Source organism: Phyllobates terribilis, unplaced genomic scaffold, assembly GCF_046119375.1.
Source record: "Phyllobates terribilis strain yellow unplaced genomic scaffold, ASM4611937v1 Scaffold_2__4_contigs__length_985480577, whole genome shotgun sequence".
Taxonomy (NCBI): Eukaryota; Metazoa; Chordata; class Amphibia; order Anura; family Dendrobatidae; genus Phyllobates; species Phyllobates terribilis.
In genome coordinates, this window is record NW_027362762.1 from 903,779,098 (window position 1) to 903,798,364 (window position 19,267).

Genomic DNA, 19,267 nt, shown 5'->3' on the forward strand with positions numbered 1-19,267 from the left:
ATGACCCTTTGAAGAGACATGGAGGTCACAGTAGTTTAACAAGACGGTGCTAATGCCCCTTGTAAGAGAAATGGAGTTCAGAGTGGTTTAACAAGATGGTTTTAATGCCCCTTGGATGAGACGGGGAGGTCACAGTAGCTTAACAAGATGGTTTTATTGCTCCTTGGAAGAGACTTTGAGGTCACAGTAGCTTAACAAGATGGTTTTAATGCCCTTGGAAGATACGTCGAGGTCAGAGTTGTTTTAAAAGACAGTTTTACTGCCCCTTGGAAGAGACGTGGAGGTCACAGTACCTTAACAAGATGGTTTTAATGCCCCTTGGAAGAGACGTGGAGTTCAGAGTGGTTTCACAAGATGGTTTTAATGCCCCTTGGAAGAGACGTGGAGGTTACAGTGGTTTAACAAGACGGTTATAATGCCCCTTGGTAGATACGTGGAGTTCAGAGTGGTTTAACGAGACAATTTTAATGCCCCTTGGAAGAGACGTGCAGTTCAGAGTGGTTTAACAAGACACTTTTAATGCCCCTAGGATGAGACGTGGAGGCCAGAGTAGCTTAACAAGATGGTTTTAATGCCCATTGGAAGAGACTAGGAATTCAGAGTTGTTAAACAAGATAGTTTTAATACCCCTGGGAAGAGACGTGGAGGTTACAGTAGCTTAACAAGACGGTTTTAATGCCCCTTGGAAGAGACGTGGAGGTCAGAGTGGTTTTAAAAGACAGTTTTAATGCCCCTTGGAAGAGACGTGGAGGTCACAGTAGCTTAACAAGACGGTTTTAATGCCCCTTGGAGGAGACGTGGGGGTCACAGTAGCTTAACAAGATGGTTTTAATGCCCCTGGGAAGAGACGTGGAGTTCAGAGCGGTTAAACAAGACTGTTTTAATGCCCCATGGAAGAGACGTGGAGGTTAAAGTAGTTTAACAAGATGGTTTTAATGCCCCTTGGTAGAGACGTGGAGTTCAGAGTTGTTTAACGTGACGGTTTTAATGCCCCTTGGATGAAAATTGGAGTTCAGAGTGGTTTAACAAAACAGTAGCTTAGCAATACGGTTTTAATGCCCCTTTCAAGAGACAAGGAGTTCAGAGTGGTTTAATAAGACGGTTTTACTTCCCCTTGGAAAAGACGTGTAGTTCAGAGTGGTTTAACAAGATGGTTTTAATGCGCCTTTCAAGAGACGTGGAGTTCAGAGTGGTTTAACAAGACGGTTTTACTTCCCCTTGGAAAAGACGTGTAGTTCAGAGTAGTTTAACAAGATGGTTTTAATGCCCCTTGGTAGAGACGTGGAGTTCAGAGTGGTTTAACAAGACAATTTTAATGCACCTTGGAAGAGACGTGCTGTTCAGAGTGGTTTAACAATACACTTTTAATGCTCCTTGGAAGAGACGTGGAGGCCACAGTAGCTTGCCAAGATGGTTTCAATGCCCCTTGGAAGAGACGTGGAGGTCACAGTAGCTTAACAAGATGGTTTTAATGCCCCTTGGAAGAGACATGGAGGTCAGAGTGGTTTAACAAGACGGTTTTATTGCCCCTTGGAAGAGACGTGGAGGTCAGAGTGGTTTTAAAACAGTTTTAATGCCCCTTGGAAGAGACGTGGAGGTCACAGTAGCTTAACAAGATGGTTTTAATGCCCCTTGGAAGAGACGTGGAGATCACAGCAGCTTAACAAAACGGTTTTAACACCCCTTGGAAGAGACATGGAGGTTACAGTAGCATAACAAGATGGTTTTAATGCCCCTTGGTAGAGACGTGGAGTTCAGAGTGATTTAACAAGACGATTTTAATGCACCTTGGAAGAGACGTGCAATTCAGAGTGGTTTAACAAGACACTTTTAATGCCCCTTGGAAGAGACGTGGAGGCCACAAGAGCTTAACAAGATGGTTTTAATGCCCCTTGGAAGAGACATGGAGGTCAGAGTGGTTAAACAAGATAGTTTTAATACCCCTGGGAAGAGACTTGGAGATAACAGTAGCTTAACAAGACGGTTTTAATGCTCCTTGGTAGAGACGTGGAGTACCGAGTGGTTTTACAAGACGGTTTTAATGCCCCTTGGAAAACACGTGGAGTTCAGAGTGGTTTAACAAGATGGTTTTAATGCCCCTTGGAAGAGACGTGGATGTCACAGTAGCTTAACAAGACGGTTTTAATGCCCCTTGGAAGAGACATGGAGGTCAGAGTGTTTTAACAAGACGGTTTTAATGCCCCTTGGAAGAGACATGGAGGTCACAGTAGCTTAACAAGACGGTTTTAATGTCCCTTAGAAGAGACGTGGAGTTCAGTGTGGTTTAACAAGACGGTTTTAATGTCCCTTGGAAAAAACGTGGAGTTCAGAGTAGTTTAACAAGATGGTTTTAATGCCCCTTGCAAGAGATGTGGAGGTCACAGTAGCTTAACAAGATGGTTTTAATGCCACTTGGAAGGGACGTGGAGGTCACAGTAGCTTATCAAGATGCTTGTAATTCCACTTGGAAGAGACGTGGATGTCACAGTAGCTTAACAAGACGGTTTTAATGCCGCTTGGAAGAGACCTGGAGGTCACAGTAGCTTAACAAGACGGTTTTAATGCCCCTTGGAAGAGACATGGAGGTCAGAGTGGTTTAACAAGACAGTTTTAATGCCCCTTGGAAGAGACGTGGAGGTCTGAGTGGTTTAACAAGATGGTTTTAATGCCCCTTGGAAGAGACGTGGAGGTCACAGTAGCTTAACAAGACGGTTTTAATGCCCCTTGGAAGAGACATGGAGGTCAGAGTGGTTTAACAAGACAGTTTTAATGCCCCTTGGAAGAGACGTGGAGGCCACAGTAGCATAAGAAGACGGTTTTAATGCCCCTTGGAAAAAACGTGGAGTTCAGAGCAGTTTAACAAAATGGTTTTAATGCCCTTTGCAAGAGAGGTGGTGGTCACAGTAGCTTAACAAGACGGTTTTAATGCCCCTTGGAAGAGACATGGAGGTCAGAGTAGTTAAACAAGATAGTTTTAATTCCCCTTGGAAGATAAGTGGAGGTCACACTAGCTTAACAAGACGGTTTTAATGCCCCTTGGAAGAGACCTGGAGGTCACCGTAGCTTAACAAGACGGTTTTAATGCCCCTTGGAAGAGACCTGGAGTTCAGAAGGGTTTAAAAAGACAGTTATAATACCCCTTGGAAGAGACATGGAGGTCACAGTAGTTTAACAAGATGTTTTTAATGCCCCTTGGATGAAAAGTGGAGTTCAAAGTGATTTAACAAAACAGTAGCTTAGGAATACGGTTTTATTGCACCTTGGAAGAGACAAGGAGTTCAGAGTGGTTTAACAAAACGGTTTTACTTCCCCTTTGCAAAGACGTGGAGTTCAGAGTGGTTTAGCAAGACGGTTTTAATGCCCCTTGTAAGAGACGTGGAGGTCACAGTAGCTTAACAAGATGGTTTTAATGTCCCTTGGAAGAGATGTGGAGGTCACAGTAGCTTAACAAGACGGTTGTAATGTCCGTGGAAGAGACGTGGAGGTCAAAGTGGTTTACCAAGACGGTTTTAATGCCCCTTGGCAGAGACGTGGAGGTCTCAGTAGCTTAACAAGACGGTCGTAATGCCCCTTGGAAGAGATGTGGAGTTTAGAGTGGTTTAACAAGACGGTTTTAATGCCCCTTAAAAGAGACATGAAGGTAACAGTGGCTTAACAAGACGGTTTTAATACCCCTTGGAAGAGACATGGAGATCAGAGTGGTTTAACAAGACGATTTTAATTCCCCTAGACAAAGACGTGGAGTTCAGAGTGGTTTAACGTGACGGTTTTAATGCCCCTTGGAAGAGACGTGGAGTTCAGAGTGGTTTAACAACACGGTTTTAATGCCCCTTGGAAGAGACGTGGAGGTCACAGTAGCTTAACAAGACGGTTTTAATGCCTCTTGGAAGAGACGTGGAGGTCACAGTAGCTTAATAAGACGGATTTAATGCCCCTTGGAAGAGACATGGAAGTCAGAGTGGTTTAACAAGAAGGTTTTAATGCCCCTTGGAAGAGACGTGGATGTCAGAGTGGTTTTAAAAGACAGTTTTAATGCCCCTTGGAAGAGACGTGGAGATCACAGTAGCTTAACAAGATGGTTTTAATGCCCCTTGTAAGAGACGTTGAGATCACAGCAGCTTAAAAAAAAGGTTTTAATGCCTGTTGGAAGAGACGTGGAGGTTACAGTAGTTTAACAAGACGATATTAATGCCGCTTGGTAGAGACGTGGAGTTCAGAGTGGTTTAACAAGACGATTTTAATGCACCTTGAAAGAGACGTGCAGTTCAGAGTGGTTTAACAAGACACTTTTAATGCCCCTTGGAAGAGACGTGGAGGCCACAGTAGCTTAACAAGATGGTTTTAATGCCCCTTGGAAGAGAGGTGGAGTTCAGAGAGGTTTCACAAGATGGTTTTAATGCCCCTTTGAAGAGACGTGGAGGTTACAGTGGTTTAACAAGACGGTTATAATGCCCTTGGTAGAGACGTGGAGTTCAGAGTGGTTTAACGAGACAATTTTAATGCCCCTTGGAAGAGACGTGCAGTTCAGAGTGGTTTAACAAGACACTTTTAATGCCCCTTGGAAGAGACGTGGAGGCCACAGTAGCTTAACAAGATGGTTTTAATGCCCATTGGAAGAGACTAGGAGTTCATAGTGGTTAAACAAGATAGTTTTAATACCCCTGGGACGAGACGTGGAGGTTACAGTAGCTTAACAAGACGGTTTTAATGCACCTTGGAAAAGACGTGTAGTTTAGAGTGGTTTAACAAGATTTTTTTAATGCCCCTTGGAAGAGACGTGGAGGTTACAGTAGCTTAACAAGACGGTTTTAATCCCCCTTGGAAGAGACATGGAGTTCAGAAGGGTTTATCAAGACAGTTATAATGACCCTTGGAAGAGACATGGAGGTCACAGTAGTTTAACAAGAAGATGCTAATGCCCCTTGGAAGAGAAATGGAGTTCTGAGTGGTTTAACAAGATGGTTTTAATGCCCCTTGGAAGAGACGTGGAGGTCACAGTAGCTTAACAAGACGGTATTAATGCCCCTTCGAAGAGACCTGGAGGTCACAGTAGCTTAACAAGACGGTTTTAATGCCCCTTGGAAGAGACATGGAGGTCAGAGTGGTTTAACAAGACAGTTTTAATGCCCCTTGGAAGAGACGTGGAGGCCACAGTAGCATAAGAAGACGGTTTTAATGCCCCTTGGAAAAAACGTGGAGTTCAGAGCAGTTTAACAAAATGGTTTTAATGCCCTTTGCAAGAGAGGTGTTGGTCACAGTAGCTTAACAAGACAGTTTTAATGCCCCTTGGAAGAGACATGGAGGTCAGAGTAGTTAAACAAGATAGTTTTAATTCCCCTTGGAAGATAAGTGGAGGTCACACTAGCTTAACAAGACAGTTTTAATGCCCCTTGGAAGAGACCTGGAGGTCAACGTAGCTTAACAAGACGGTTTTAATGCCCCTTGGAAGAGACCTGGAGTTCAGAAGGGTTTAAAAAGGCAGTTATAATACCCCTTGGAAGAGACATGGAGGTCACAGTAGTTTAACAAGATGTTTTTAATGCCCCTTGGATGAAAAGTGGAGTTCAGAGTGATTTAACAAAACAGTAGCTTAGGAATACGGTTTTATTGCACCTTGGAAGAGACAAGGAGTTCAGAGTGGTTTAACAAAACGGTTTTACTTCCCCTTTGCAAAGACGTGGAGTTCAGAGTGGTTTAGCAAGACGGTTTTAATGCCCCTTGTAATAGACGTGGAGGTCACAGTAGCTTAACAAGATGGTTTTAATGTCCCTTGGAAAAGATGTGGAGGTCACAGTAGCTTAACAAGACGGTTGTAATGTCCGTGGAAGAGACGTGGAGGTCAAAGTGGTTTACCAAGACGGTTTTAATGCCCCTTGGAAGAGACGTGGAGGTCTCAGTAGCTTAACAAGACGGTCGTAATGCCCCTTGGAAGAGATGTGGAGTTTAGAGTGGTTTAACAAGACGGTTTTAATGCCCCTTAAAAGAGACATGAAGGTAACAGTGGCTTAACAAGACGGTTTTAATACCCCTTGGAAGAGACATGGAGATCAGAGTGGTTTAACAAGACGATTTTAATTCCCCTAGACAAAGACGTGGAGTTCAGAGTGGTTTAACGTGACGGTTTTAATGCCCCTTGGAAGAGACGTGGAGTTCAGAGTGGTTTAACAACACGGTTTTAATGCCCCTTGGAAGAGACGTGGAGGTCACAGTAGCTTAACAAGACGGTTTTAATGCCCCTTGGAAGAGACGTGGAGGTCACAGTAGCTTAATAAGACGGATTTAATGCCCCTTGGAAGAGACATGGAAGTCAGAGTGGTTTAACAAGAAGGTTTTAATGCCCCTTGGAAGAGACGTGGATGTCAGAGTGGTTTTAAAAGACAGTTTTAATGCCCCTTGGAAGAGACGTGGAGATCACAGTAGCTTAACAAGATGGTTTTAATGCCCCTTGTAAGAGACGTTGAGATCACAGCAGCTTAAAAATATGGTTTTAATGCCTGTTGGAAGAGACGTGGAGGTTACAGTAGTTTAACAAGACGATTTTAATGCCGCTTGGTAGAGACGTGGAGTTCAGAGTGGTTTAACAAGACGATTTTAATGCACCTTGAAAGAGACGTGCAGTTCAGAGTGGTTTAACAAGACACTTTTAATGCCCCTTGGAAGAGACGTGGAGGCCACAGTAGCTTAACAAGATGGTTTTAATGCCCCTTGGAAGAGATGTGGAGTTCAGAGAGGTTTCACAAGATGGTTTTAATGCCCCTTTGAAGAGACGTGGAGGTTACAGTGGTTTAACAAGACGGTTATAATGCCCTTGGTAGAGACGTGGAGTTCAGAGTGGTTTAACGAGACAATTTTAATGCCCCTTGGAAGAGACGTGCAGTTCAGAGTGGTTTAACAAGACACTTTTAATGCCCCTTGGATGAGACGTGGAGGCCACAGTAGCTTAACAAGATGGTTTTAATGCCCATTGGAAGAGACTAGGAGTTCATAGTGGTTAAACAAGATAGTTTTAATACCCCTGGGACGAGACGTGGAGGTTACAGTAGCTTAACAAGACGGTTTTAATGCACCTTGGAAAAGACGTGTAGTTTAGAGTGGTTTAACAAGATTTTTTTAATGCCCCTTGGAAGAGACGTCGAGGTTACAGTCGCTTAACAAGACGGTTTTAATGCCCCTTGGAAGAGACATGGAGTTCAGAAGGGTTTATCAAGACAGTTATAATGACCCTTGGAAGAGACATGGAGGTCACAGTAGTTTAACAAGAAGATGCTAATGCCCCTTGGAAGAGAAATGGAGTTCAGAGTGGTTTAACAAGATGGTTTTAATGCCCCTTGGAATAAACGGGGAGATCACAGTAGCTTAACAAGATGGTTTTATTGCCCCTTGGAAGAGACTTTGAGGTCACAGTAGCTTAACAAGATGGTTTTAATGCCCTTGGAAGATACGTGGAGGTCAGAGTTGTTTTAAAAGACAGTTTTACTGCCCCTTGGAAGAGACGTGGAGGTCACAGTATCTTAACAAGATGGTTTTAATGCCCCTTGGAAGAGACGTGGAGTTCAAAGTGGTTTCACAAGATGGTTGTAATGCCCCTTGGAAGAGACGTGGAGATTACAGTGGTTTATCAAGACAATCAAGACAGTTTTAATGCCCCTTGGTATAGACGTGGAGTACAGAGTGGTTTAACAAGACGATTTTAATGCCCCTTGGAAGACACGTGCAGTTCAGAGTGGTTTAACAAGACACTTTTAATGCCCCTTGGAAGAGACATGGAGGCCACAGTAGCTTAACAAGATGGTTTTAATGCCCCTTGGAAGAGACTAGGTGTTCAGAGTGGTTAAACAAGATAGTTTTAATACACCTGGGAAGAGATGTGGAGGTTACAGTAGCTTAACAAGACGGTTTTAATGCCCCTTGGAAAAGACGTGGAGTTCAGAGTGGTTTAACAAGATGGTTTTTATGCCCCTTAGAAGAGACGTGGAGGTCACAGTAGCTTAAAAAGACGGTTTTAATGCCCCTTGGAAGAGACATGGAGGTCAGAGTGGTTTAACAAGACGGTTTTAATGCCCCTTGGAACAGACGTGGAGGTCACAGTATGTTAACAAGACGGTTTTAATGCACCTTAGAAGAGACGTGAAGTTCAGTGTGGTTTAACAAGACGGTTTTAATGCCCCTTGGAAGAAACATGGAGTTCAGAGTAGTTTAACAAAATGGTTTTAATGCCCCTTGCAAGAGAGGTGGAGGTCACAGTCGCTTAACAGTATGGTTTTAATGCCACTTGGAAGGGACGTGGAGGTCACAGTAGCTTAACAAGATGCTTTAAATTCCCCTTGGAAGAGACGTGGAGGTCACAGTAGCTTAACAAGACGGTTTTAATGCCCCTTGGAAGAGACATGGAGGTCAGAGTGGTTTAACAAGACGGTTTTAATGCCCCTTGGCAGAGACGTGGAGCTTACAGTAGCTTAACAAGATACTTTCAATTCCCCTTGGAAGAGACGTGGAGGTCACAGTAGCTTAACAAGATGGTTTTAATGCCCCTTGGAAGAGACTAGGAGTTCAGAGTGGTTAAACAAGATATTTTTAATACCTCTGGGAAGAGACGTGGAGGTTACAGTAGCTTAACAAGACGGTTTTAATGCCCCTTGGAAAAGACGTGGCATTCAGAGTGGTTTAACAAGATGGTTTTAATGCCCCTTGTAAGAGACGTGGAGGTCACAGTAGCTTAACAAGATGGTTTTAATGCCCCTTGGAAGAGACATGGATGTCAGAGTGGTTTAACAAGACGGTTTTAATGCCCCTTGGAAGAGAGGTGGAGGTCACAGTAGGTTAACAAGACGGTTTTAATGCCACTTGGCAGGGACGTGGAGGTCACAGTAGATTAATAAGATGGTTTTAATGCCACTTGGAAGGGACGTGGAGGTCACAGTAGCTTAACAAGTTGCTTTTAATTCCCCTTGGAAGAGATGTGCAGGTCACAGTAGCTTAGCAAGACGGTTTTAGTGCCCCTTGGAAGAGACGTGGAGGTCACAATAGCTTAACAAGATGGTTTTAATGGCCCTTGGAAGAGACGTGGAGTTCAGAAGGGTTTAACAAGACAGTTATATTGCCCTTTGGAAGAGACGTGGAGGTCACAGTAGTTTAACAAGACGATTTTAATGCCCCTTGGATAAAAAGTGGAGTTCAGAGTGGTTTAACAAAACAGTAGCTTAGCAATACGGTTTTAATGCCCCTTGGAAGAGACAAGGAGTTCAGAGTGGTTTACCAAGACGGTTTAACTTCCTCTTGGAAAAGACATGGAGTTCAGAGTGGTTTAACAAGACGGTTTTAATGTCCCTTGGAAGAGATGTGGAGGTCACAGTAGCTTAACAAGACGGTTTTAATGTACGTGGAAGAGACGTGGAGGTCAAAGTGGTTTACCAAGACGGTTTTAATGTCCCTTGGAAGAGACGTGGAGGTCTCAGTAGATTAACAAGACGGTCGTAATGCCCCTTGGATTAGATGTGGAGTTTAGAGTTTTTTAACAAGACGATTTTAATGCCCCTTGGAAGAGACGTGGAGTTCAGAGTGGTTTAACAAGATGGTTTTAATGCCCCTTGGAAGAGACGTGGAGGACACAGTAGCTTAACAAGACGGTTTTAATGCACCTTGGAAGAGACGTGGACGACACAGTAGCTTAAAAACACGGTTTTAATGCCCCATGAAAGAGACATGGAGGTCAGAGTGGTTTAACAAGATGGTTTTAATGCCCCTTGTAAGAGACGTGGAGGTCAGAGTGGTTTTAAAAGACCGTTTTAATGCCCCTTGTAAGAGACGTGGAGGTCACAGTAGCTTAACAAGATGGTTTTAATGCCCCTGAGAAGAAAAGTGGAGTTCAGAGTGGTTTAACAAGACGGTTTTAATGCCCCTTGGAAGAGACGTGGAGGTCACAGTAGCTTAACAGGACGGTTTTAATGCCCCTTGGAAGAGACGTGGAGTTCAGAAGGGTTTAACAAGACAGTTATAATGACCCTTTGAAGAGACATGGAGGTCACAGTAGTTTAACAAGACGGTGCTAATGCCCCTTGTAAGAGAAATGGAGTTCAGAGTGGTTTAACAAGATGGTTTTAATGCCCCTTGGAAGAGACGGGGAGGTCACAGTAGCTTAACAAGATGGTTTTATTGCTCCTTGGAAGAGACTTTGAGGTCACAGTAGCTTAACAAGATCGTTTTAATGCCCTTGGAAGATACGTCGAGGTCAGAGTTGTTTTAAAAGACAGTTTTACTGCCCCTTGGAAGAGACGTGGAGGTCACAGTACCTTAACAAGATGGTTTTAATGCCCCTTGGAAGAGACGTGGAGTTCAGAGTGGTTTCACAAGATGGTTTTAATGCCCCTTGGAAGAGACCTGGAGGTTACAGTGGTTTAACAAGACGGTTATAATGCCCCTTGGTAGAGACGTGGAGTTCAGAGTGGTTTAACGAGACAATTTTAATGCCCCTTGGAAGAGACGTGCAGTTCAGAGTGGTTTAACAAGACACTTTTAATGCCCCTAGGATGAGACGTGGAGGCCAGAGTAGCTTAACAAGATGGTTTTAATGCCCATTGGAAGAGACTAGGAATTCAGAGTGGTTAAACAAGATAGTTTTAATACCCCTGGGAAGAGACGTGGAGGTCACAGTAGCTTAACAAGATGGTTTTAATGCCCCTTGGAGGAGACGTGGGGGTCACAGTAGCTTAACAAGATGGTTTTCATGCCCCTGGGAAGAGACGTGGAGTTCAGAGCGGTTAAACAAGACGGTTTTAATGCCCCATGGAAGAGACGTGGAGGTTAAAGTAGTTTAACAAGATGGTTTTAATGCCCCTTGGTAGAGACGTGGAGTTCAGAGTTGTTTAACGTGACGGTTTTAATGCCCCTTGGATGAAAATTGGAGTTCAGAGTGGTTTAACAAAACAGTAGCTTAGCAATACGGTTTTAATGCCCCTTTCAAGAGACAAGGAGTTCAGAGTGGTTTAACAAGACGGTTTTACTTCCCCTTGGAAAAGACGTGTAGTTCAGAGTGGTTTAACAAGATGGTTTTAATGCCCCTTTCAAGAGACGTGGAGTTCAGAGTGGTTTAACAAGACGGTTTTACTTCCCCTTGGAAAAGACGTGTAGTTCAGAGTAGTTTAACAAGATGGTTTTAATGCCCCTTGGTAGAGACGTGGAGTTCAGAGTGGTTTAACAAGACAATTTTAATGCACCTTGGAAGAGACGTGCTGTTCAGAGTGGTTTAACAATACACTTTTAATGCTCCTTGGAAGAGACGTGGAGGCCACAGTAGCTTACCAAGATGGTTTTAATGCCCCTTGGAAGAGACGTGGAGGTCACAGTAGCTTAACAAGATGGTTTTAATGCTCCTTGGAAGAGACATGGAGGTCAGAGTGGTTTAACAAGACGGTTTTATTGCCCCTTGGAAGAGACGTGGAGGTCAGAGTGGTTTTAAAACAGTTTTAATGCCCCTTGGAAGAGACGTGGAGGTCACAGTAGCTTAACAAGATGGTATTAATGCCCCTTGGAAGAGACGTGGAGATCACAGCAGCTTAACAAAACGGTTTTAACACCCCTTGGTAGAGACATGGAGGTTACAGTAGCATAACAAGATGGTTTTAATGCCCCTTGGTAGAGACGTGGAGTTCAGAGTGATTTAACAAGACGATTTTAATGCACCTTGGAAGAGACGTGCAATTCAGAGTGGTTTAACAAGACACTTTTAATGCCCCTTGGAAGAGACGTGGAGGCCACAAGAGCTTAACAAGATGGTTTTAATGCCCCTTGGAAGAGACATGGAGGTCAGAGTGGTTAAACAAGATAGTTTTAATACCCCTGGGAAGAGACTTGGAGATAACAGTAGCTTAACAAGACGGTTTTAATGCTCCTTGGTAGAGACGTGGAGTACCGAGTGGTTTTACAAGACGGTTTTAATGCCCCTTGGAAAACACGTGGAGTTCAGAGTGGTTTAACAAGATGGTTTTAATGCCCCTTGGAAGAGACGTGGATGTCACAGTAGCTTAACAAGACGGTTTTAATGCCCCTTGGAAGAGACATGGAGGTCAGAGTGTTTTAACAAGACGGTTTTAATGCCCCTTGGAAGAGACGTGGAGGTCACAGTAGCTTAACAAGACGGTTTTAATGCCCCTTAGAAGAGACGTGGAGTTCAGTGTGGTTTAACAAGACGGTTTTAATGTCCCTTGGAAGAAACGTGGAGTTCAGAGTAGTTTAACAAGATGGTTTTAATGCCCCTTGCAAGAGATGTGGAGGTCACAGTAGCTTAACAAGATGGTTTTAATGCCACTTGGAAGGGACGTGGAGGTCACAGTAGCTTATCAAGATGCTTGTAATTCTCCTTGGAAGAGACGTGGATGTCACAGTAGCTTAACAAGACGGTTTTAATGCCGCTTGGAAGAGACCTGGAGGTCACAGTAGCTTAACAAGACGGTTTTAATGCCCCTTGGAAGAGACATGGAGGTCAGAGTGGTTTAACAAGACAGTTTTAATGCCCCTTGGAAGAGATGTGGAGGTCTGAGTGGTTTAACAGGATGGTTTTAATGCCCCTTGGAAGAGACGTGGAGGTCACAGTAGCTTAACAAGACGGTATTAATGCCCCTTCGAAGAGACCTGGAGGTCACAGTAGCTTAACAAGACGGTTTTAATGCCCCTTGGAAGAGACATGGAGGTCAGAGTGGTTTAACAAGACAGTCTTAATGCCCCTTGGAAGAGACGTGGAGGCCACAGTAGCATAAGAAGACGGTTTTAATGCCCCTTGGAAAAAACGTGGAGTTCAGAGCAGTTTAACAAAATGGTTTAATGCCCTTTGCAAGAGAGGTGGTGGTCACAGTAGCTTAACAAGACGGTTTTAATGCCCCTTGGAAGAGAAATGGAGGTCAGAGTAGTTAAACAAGATAGTTTTAATTCCCCTTGGAAGATAAGTGGAGGTCACACTAGCTTAACAAGACGGTTTTAATGCCCCTTGGAAGAGACATGGAGGTCACAGTAGTTTAACAAGACGTTTTTAATGCCCCTTGGATGAAAAGTGGAGTTCAGAGTGATTTAACAAAACAGTAGCTTAGCAATACGGTTTTATTGCACCTTGGAAGAGACAAGGAGTTCAGAGTGGTTTAACAAAACGGTTTTACTTCCCCTTTGCAAAGACGTGGAGTTCAGAGTGGTTTAGCAAGACGGTTTTAATGTCCCTTGGAAGAGATGTGGAGGTCACAGTAGCTTAACAAGATGGTTGTAATGTCCGTGGAAGAGACGTGTAGGTCAAAGTGGTTTACCAAGACGGTTTTAATGCCCCTTGGAAGAGACGTGGAGGTCTCAGTAGCTTAACAAGACGGTCGTAATGCCCCTTGGAAGAGATGTGGAGTTTAGAGTGGTTTAACAAGACGGTTTTAATGCCCCTTAAAAGAGACATGAAGGTAACAGTGGCTTAACAAGACGGTTTTAATACCCCTTGGAAGAGACATGGAGATCAGAGTGGTTTAACAAGACGATTTTAATTCCCCTAGACAAAGACGTGGAGTTCAGAGTGGTTTAACGTGACGGTTTTAATGCCCCTTGGAAGAGACGTGGAGTTCAGAGTGGTTTAACAACACGGTTTTAATGCCCCTTGGAAGAGACGTGGAGGTCACAGTAGCTTAACAAGACGGTTTTAATGCCCCTTGGAAGAGACGTGGAGGTCACAGTAGCTTAATAAGACGGATTTAATGCCCCTTGGAAGAGACATGGAAGTCAGAGTGGTTTAACAAGAAGGTTTTAATGCCCCTTGGAAGAGACGTGGATGTCAGAGTGGTTTTAAAAGACAGTTTTAATGCCCCTTGGAAGAGACGTGGAGATCACAGTAGCTTAACAAGATGGTTTTAATGCCCCTTGGAAGAGACGTTGAGATCACAGCAGCTTAAAAATATGGTTTTAATGCCTGTTGGAAGAGACGTGGAGGTTGCAGTAGTTTAACAAGACGATTTTAATGCCGCTTGGTAGAGACGTGGAGTTCAGAGTGGTTTAACAAGACGATTTTAATGCACCTTGAAAGAGACGTGCAGTTCAGAGTGGTTTAACAAGACACTTTTAATGCCCCTTGGAAGAGACGTGGAGGCCACAGTAGCTTAACAAGATGGTTTTAATGCTCCTTTGAAGAGATTAGGAGTTCAGAGTGGTTAAACAAGATAGTTTTAATACCCTTGGGAAGAAACGTGGAGGTTACAGTAGCTTAACAAGACTGTTTTAATGCCCGTAGGAAAAGACGTGGAGTTCAGAGTGGTTTAACGTGACAGTTTTAATGCCCCTTGGAAGAGACGTGGAGGTCACAGTAGCTTAACAAGACGGTTTTAATGCCCCTTGGAAGAGACGTGAAGGTCACATTAGCATAAGAAGACGGTTTTAATGCCCCTTGGAAGAGACGTGGAGTTCAGATTGTTTTTAAAATACGGTTTTAATGCCCCTTGGAAGAGACTTGGAGGTCACAGTAGCTTAACAAGATGGTTTTAATGCCCCTGGGAAGAAAAGTGGAGTTCAGAGTGGTTTAACAAGACGGTTTTAATGCCCCTTGGAAGAGACGTGGAGGTCACAGTAGCTTAACAGGACGGTTTTAATGCCCCTTGGAAGAGATGTGGAGTTCAGAAGGGTTTAACAAGACAGTTATAATGACCATTGGAAGAGATGTGGAGGTCACAGCAGTTTAACAAGACGGTGCTAATGCCCCTTGGAAGAGAAATGGAGTTCAGAGTGGTTTAACAAGATGGTTTTAATGCCCCTTGGAAGAGAGGAGGAGGTCACAGTAGCTTAACAAGATGGTTTTATTGCTCCTTGGAAGAGACTTTGAGGTCACAGTAGCTTAACAAGATGGTTTTAATGCCCTTGGAAGATACGTGGAGGTCAGAGTTGTTTTAAAAGACAGTTTTACTGCCCCTTGGAAGAGACGTGGAGGTCACAGTAGCTTAACAAGATGGTTTTAATGCCCCTTGGAAGAGACGTGGAGTTCAGAGAGGTTTCACAAGATGGTTTTAATGCCCCTTTGAAGAGACGTGGAGGTTACAGTGGTTTAACAAGACGGTTATAATGCCCTTGGTAGAGATGTGGAGTTCAGAGTGGTTTAACGAGACAATTTTAATGCCCCTTGGAAGAGACGTGCAGTTCAGAGTGGTTTAACAAGACACTTTTAATGCCCCTTGGATGAGACGTGGAGGCCACAGTAGCTTAACAAGATGGTTTTAATGCCCATTGGAAGAGACTAGGAGTTCATAGTGGTTAAACAAGATAGTTTTAATACCCCTGGGACGAGACGTGGAGGTTACAGTAGCTTAACAAGACGGTTTTAATGCACCTTGGAAAAGACGTGAAGTTTAGAGTGGTTTAACAAGATTTTTTTAATGCCCCTTGGAAGAGACGTGGAGGTTACAGTAGCTTAACAAGACGGTTTTAATGCCCCTTGGAAGAGACATGGAGTTCAGAAGGGTTTATCAAGACAGTTATAATGACCCTTGGAAGAGACATGGAGGTCACAGTAGTTTAACAAGACGATGCTAATGCCCCTTGGAAGAGAAATGGAGTTCAGAGTGGTTTAACAAGATGGTTTTAATGCCCCTTGGAATAGACGGGGAGATCACAGTAGCTTAACCAGATGGTTTTATTGCCCCTTGGAAGAGACTTTGAGGTCACAGTAGCTTAACAAGATGGTTTTAATGCCCTTGGAAGATACGTGGAGGTCAGAGTTGTTTTAAAAGACAGTTTTACTGCCCCTTGGAAGAGACGTGGAGGTCACAGTATCTTAACAAGATGGTTTTAATGCCCCTTGGAAGAGACGTGAAGTTCAGAGTGGTTTCACAAGATGGTTGTAATGCCCCTTGGAAGAGACGTGGAGATTACAGTGGTTTATCAAGACAATCAAGACAGTTTTAATGCCCCTTGGTATAGACGTGGAGTACAGAGTGGTTTAACAAGACGATTTTAATGCCCCTTGGAAGACACGTGCAGTTCAGAGTGGTTTAACAAGACACTTTTAATGCCCCTTGGAAGAGACATGGAGGCCACAGTAGCTTAACAAGATGGTTTTAATGCCCCTTGGAAGAGACTAGGTGTTCAGAGTGGTTAAACAAGATAGTTTTAATACACCTGGGAAGAGATGTGGAGGTTACAGTAGCTTAACAAGACGGTTTTAATGCCCCTTGGAAAAGACGTGGAGTTCAGAGTGGTTTAACAAGATGGTTTTTATGCCCCTTAGAAGAGACGTGGAGGTCACAGTAGCTTAAAAAGACGGTTTTAATGCCCCTTGGAAGAGACATGGAGGTCAGAGTGGTTTAACAAGACAGTTTTAATGCCCCTTGGAACAGACGTGGAGGTCACAGTATGTTAACAAGACGGTTTTAATGCACCTTAGAAGAGACGTGAAGTTCAGTGTGGTTTAACAAGACGGTTTTAATGCCCCTTGGAAGAAACATGGAGTTCAGAGTAGTTTAACAAAATGGTTTTAATGCCCCTTGCAAGAGAGGTGGAGGTCACAGTCGCTTAACAGTACGGTTTTAATGCCACTTGGAAGGGACGTGGAGGTCACAGTAGCTTAACAAGATGCTTTAAATTCCCCTTGGAAGAGACGTGGAGGTCACAGTAGCTTAACAAGACGGTTTTAATGCCCCTTGGAAGAGACATGGAGGTCAGAGTGGTTTAACAAGACGGTTTTAATGCCCCTTGGAAGAGACGTGGAGCTTACAGTAGCTTAACAAGATACTTTTAATTCCCCTTGGAAGAGACGTGGAGGTCACAGTAGCTTAACAAGATGGTTTTAATGCCCCTTGGAAGAGACTAGGAGTTCAGAGTGGTTAAACAAGATATTTTTAATACCTCTGGGAAGAGACGTGGAGGTTACAGTAGCTTAACAAGACGGTTTTAATGCCCCTTGGAAAAGACGTGGAGTTCAGAGTGGTTTAACAAGATGGTTTTAATGCCCCTTGTAAGAGACGTGGAGGTCACAGTAGCTTAACAAGATGGTTTTAATGCCCCTTGGAAGAGACATGGATGTCAGAGTGGTTTAACAAGACGGTTTTAATGCCCCTTGGAAGAGAGGTGGAGGTCACAGTAGGTTAACAAGACGGTTTTAATGCCACTTGGCAGGGACGTGGAGGTCACAGTAGCTTAATAAGACGGTTTTAATGCCACTTGGAAGGGACGTGGAGGTCACAGTAGCTTAACAAGATGCTTTTAATTCCCCTTGGAAGAGATGTGCAGGTCACAGTAGCTTAGCAAGACGGTTTTAGTGCCCCTTGGAACAGACGTGGAGGTCACAATAGCTTAACAAGATGGTTTTAATGGCCCTTGGAAGAGACGTGGAGTTCAGAAGGGTTTAACAAGACAGTTATATTGCCCTTTGGAAGAGACGTGGAGGTCACAGTAGTTTAACAAGACGATTTTAATGCCCCTTGGATAAAAAGTGGAGTTCAGAGTGGTTTAACAAAACAGTAGCTTAGCAATACGGTTTTAATGCCCCTTGGAAGAGACAAGGAGTTCAGAGTGGTTTACCAAGACGGTTTAACTTCCCCTTGGAAAAGACGTGGAGTTCAGAGTGGTTTAACAAGACGGTTTTAATGTCCCTTGGAAGAGATGTGGAGGTCACAGTAGCTTAACAAGACGGTTTTAATGTCCGTGGAAGAGACGTGGAGGTCAAAGTGGTTTACCAAGACGGTTTTAATGTCCCTTGGAAGAGACGTGGAGGTCTCAGTAGATTAACAAGATGGTCGTAATGCCCCTTGGATTAGATGTGGAGTTTAGAGTGGTTTAACAAGACGGTTTTAATGCCCCTTGGAAGAGACGTGGAGTTCAGAGTGGTTTAACAAGATGGTTTTATTGCCCCTTGGAAGAGACGTGGAGGACACAGTAGCTTAAAAAGACGGTTTTAATGCACCTTGGAAGAGACGTGGACGACACAGTAGCTTAAAAAGACGGTTTTAATGCCCCATGGAAGAGACATGGAGGTCAGAGTGGTTTAACAAGACGGTTTTAATGCCCCTTGTAAGAGACGTGGAGGTCAGAGTGGTTTTAAAAGACCGTTTTAATGCCCCTTGTAAGAGACGTGGAGGTCACAGTAGCTTAACAAGATGGTTTTAATGCCCCTGAGAAGAAAAGTGGAGTTCAGAGTGGTTTAACAAGACGGTTTTAATGCCCCTTGGAAGAGACGTGGAGGTCACAGTAGCTTAACAGGACGGTTTTAATGCCCCTTGGAAGAGACGTGGAGTTCAGAAGGGTTTAACAAGACAGTTATAATGACCCTTTGAAGAGACATGGAGGTCACAGTAGTTTAACAAGACGGTGCTAATGCCCCTTGTAAGAGAAATGGAGTTCAGAGTGGTTTAACAAGATGGTTTTAATGCCCCTTGGAAGAGACGGGGAGGTCACAGTACCTGAACAAGATGGTTTTAATGCCCCTTGGAAGAGACGTGGAGTTCAGAGTGGTTTCACAAGATGGTTTTAATGCCCCTTGGAAGAGACGTGGAGGTTACAGTGGTTTAACAAGACGGTTATAATGCCCCTTGGTAGAGACGTGAAGTTCAGAGTGGTTTAACGAGACAATTTTAATGCCCCTTGGAAGAGACGTGCAGTTCAGAGTGGTTTAACAAGACACTTTTAATGCCCCTAGGATGAGACGTGGAGGCCAGAGTAGCTTAACAAGATGGTTTTAATGCCCATTGGAAGAGACTAGGAATTCAGAGTGGTTAAACAAGATAGTTTTAATAACCCTGGGAAGAGACGTGGAGGTTACAGTAGCTTAACAAGACGGTTTTAATGCCCCTTGGAAAAGACGTGTAGTTCAGAGTGGTTTAACAAGATTTTTTAATGCCCCTTGGAAGAGACGTGGAGGTCACAGTAGTTTAACAAGACGGTGCTAATGCCCCTTGGAAGAGACATGTAGGTCAGAGTGGTTTAACAAGATGGTTTTAATGCCCCTTGGAAGAGATGTGAAGGTCACAGTAGCATAAGAAGACGGTTTTAATGCCCCTTGGAAGAGATGTGGAGTTCAGATTGTTTTTAAAATACGGTTTTAATGCCCCTTGGAAGAGACGTGGAGGTCACAGTAGCTTAACAAGATGGTTTTAATGCCCCTGGGAAGAAAAGTGGAGTTCAGAGTGGTTTAACAAGACGGTTTTAATGCCCCTTGGAAGAGACGTGGAGGTCACAGTAGCTTAACAGGACGGTTTTAATGCCCCTGGGAAGAGATGTGGAGTTCAGAAGGGTTTAACAAGACAGTTATAATGACCCTTCGAAGAGACAT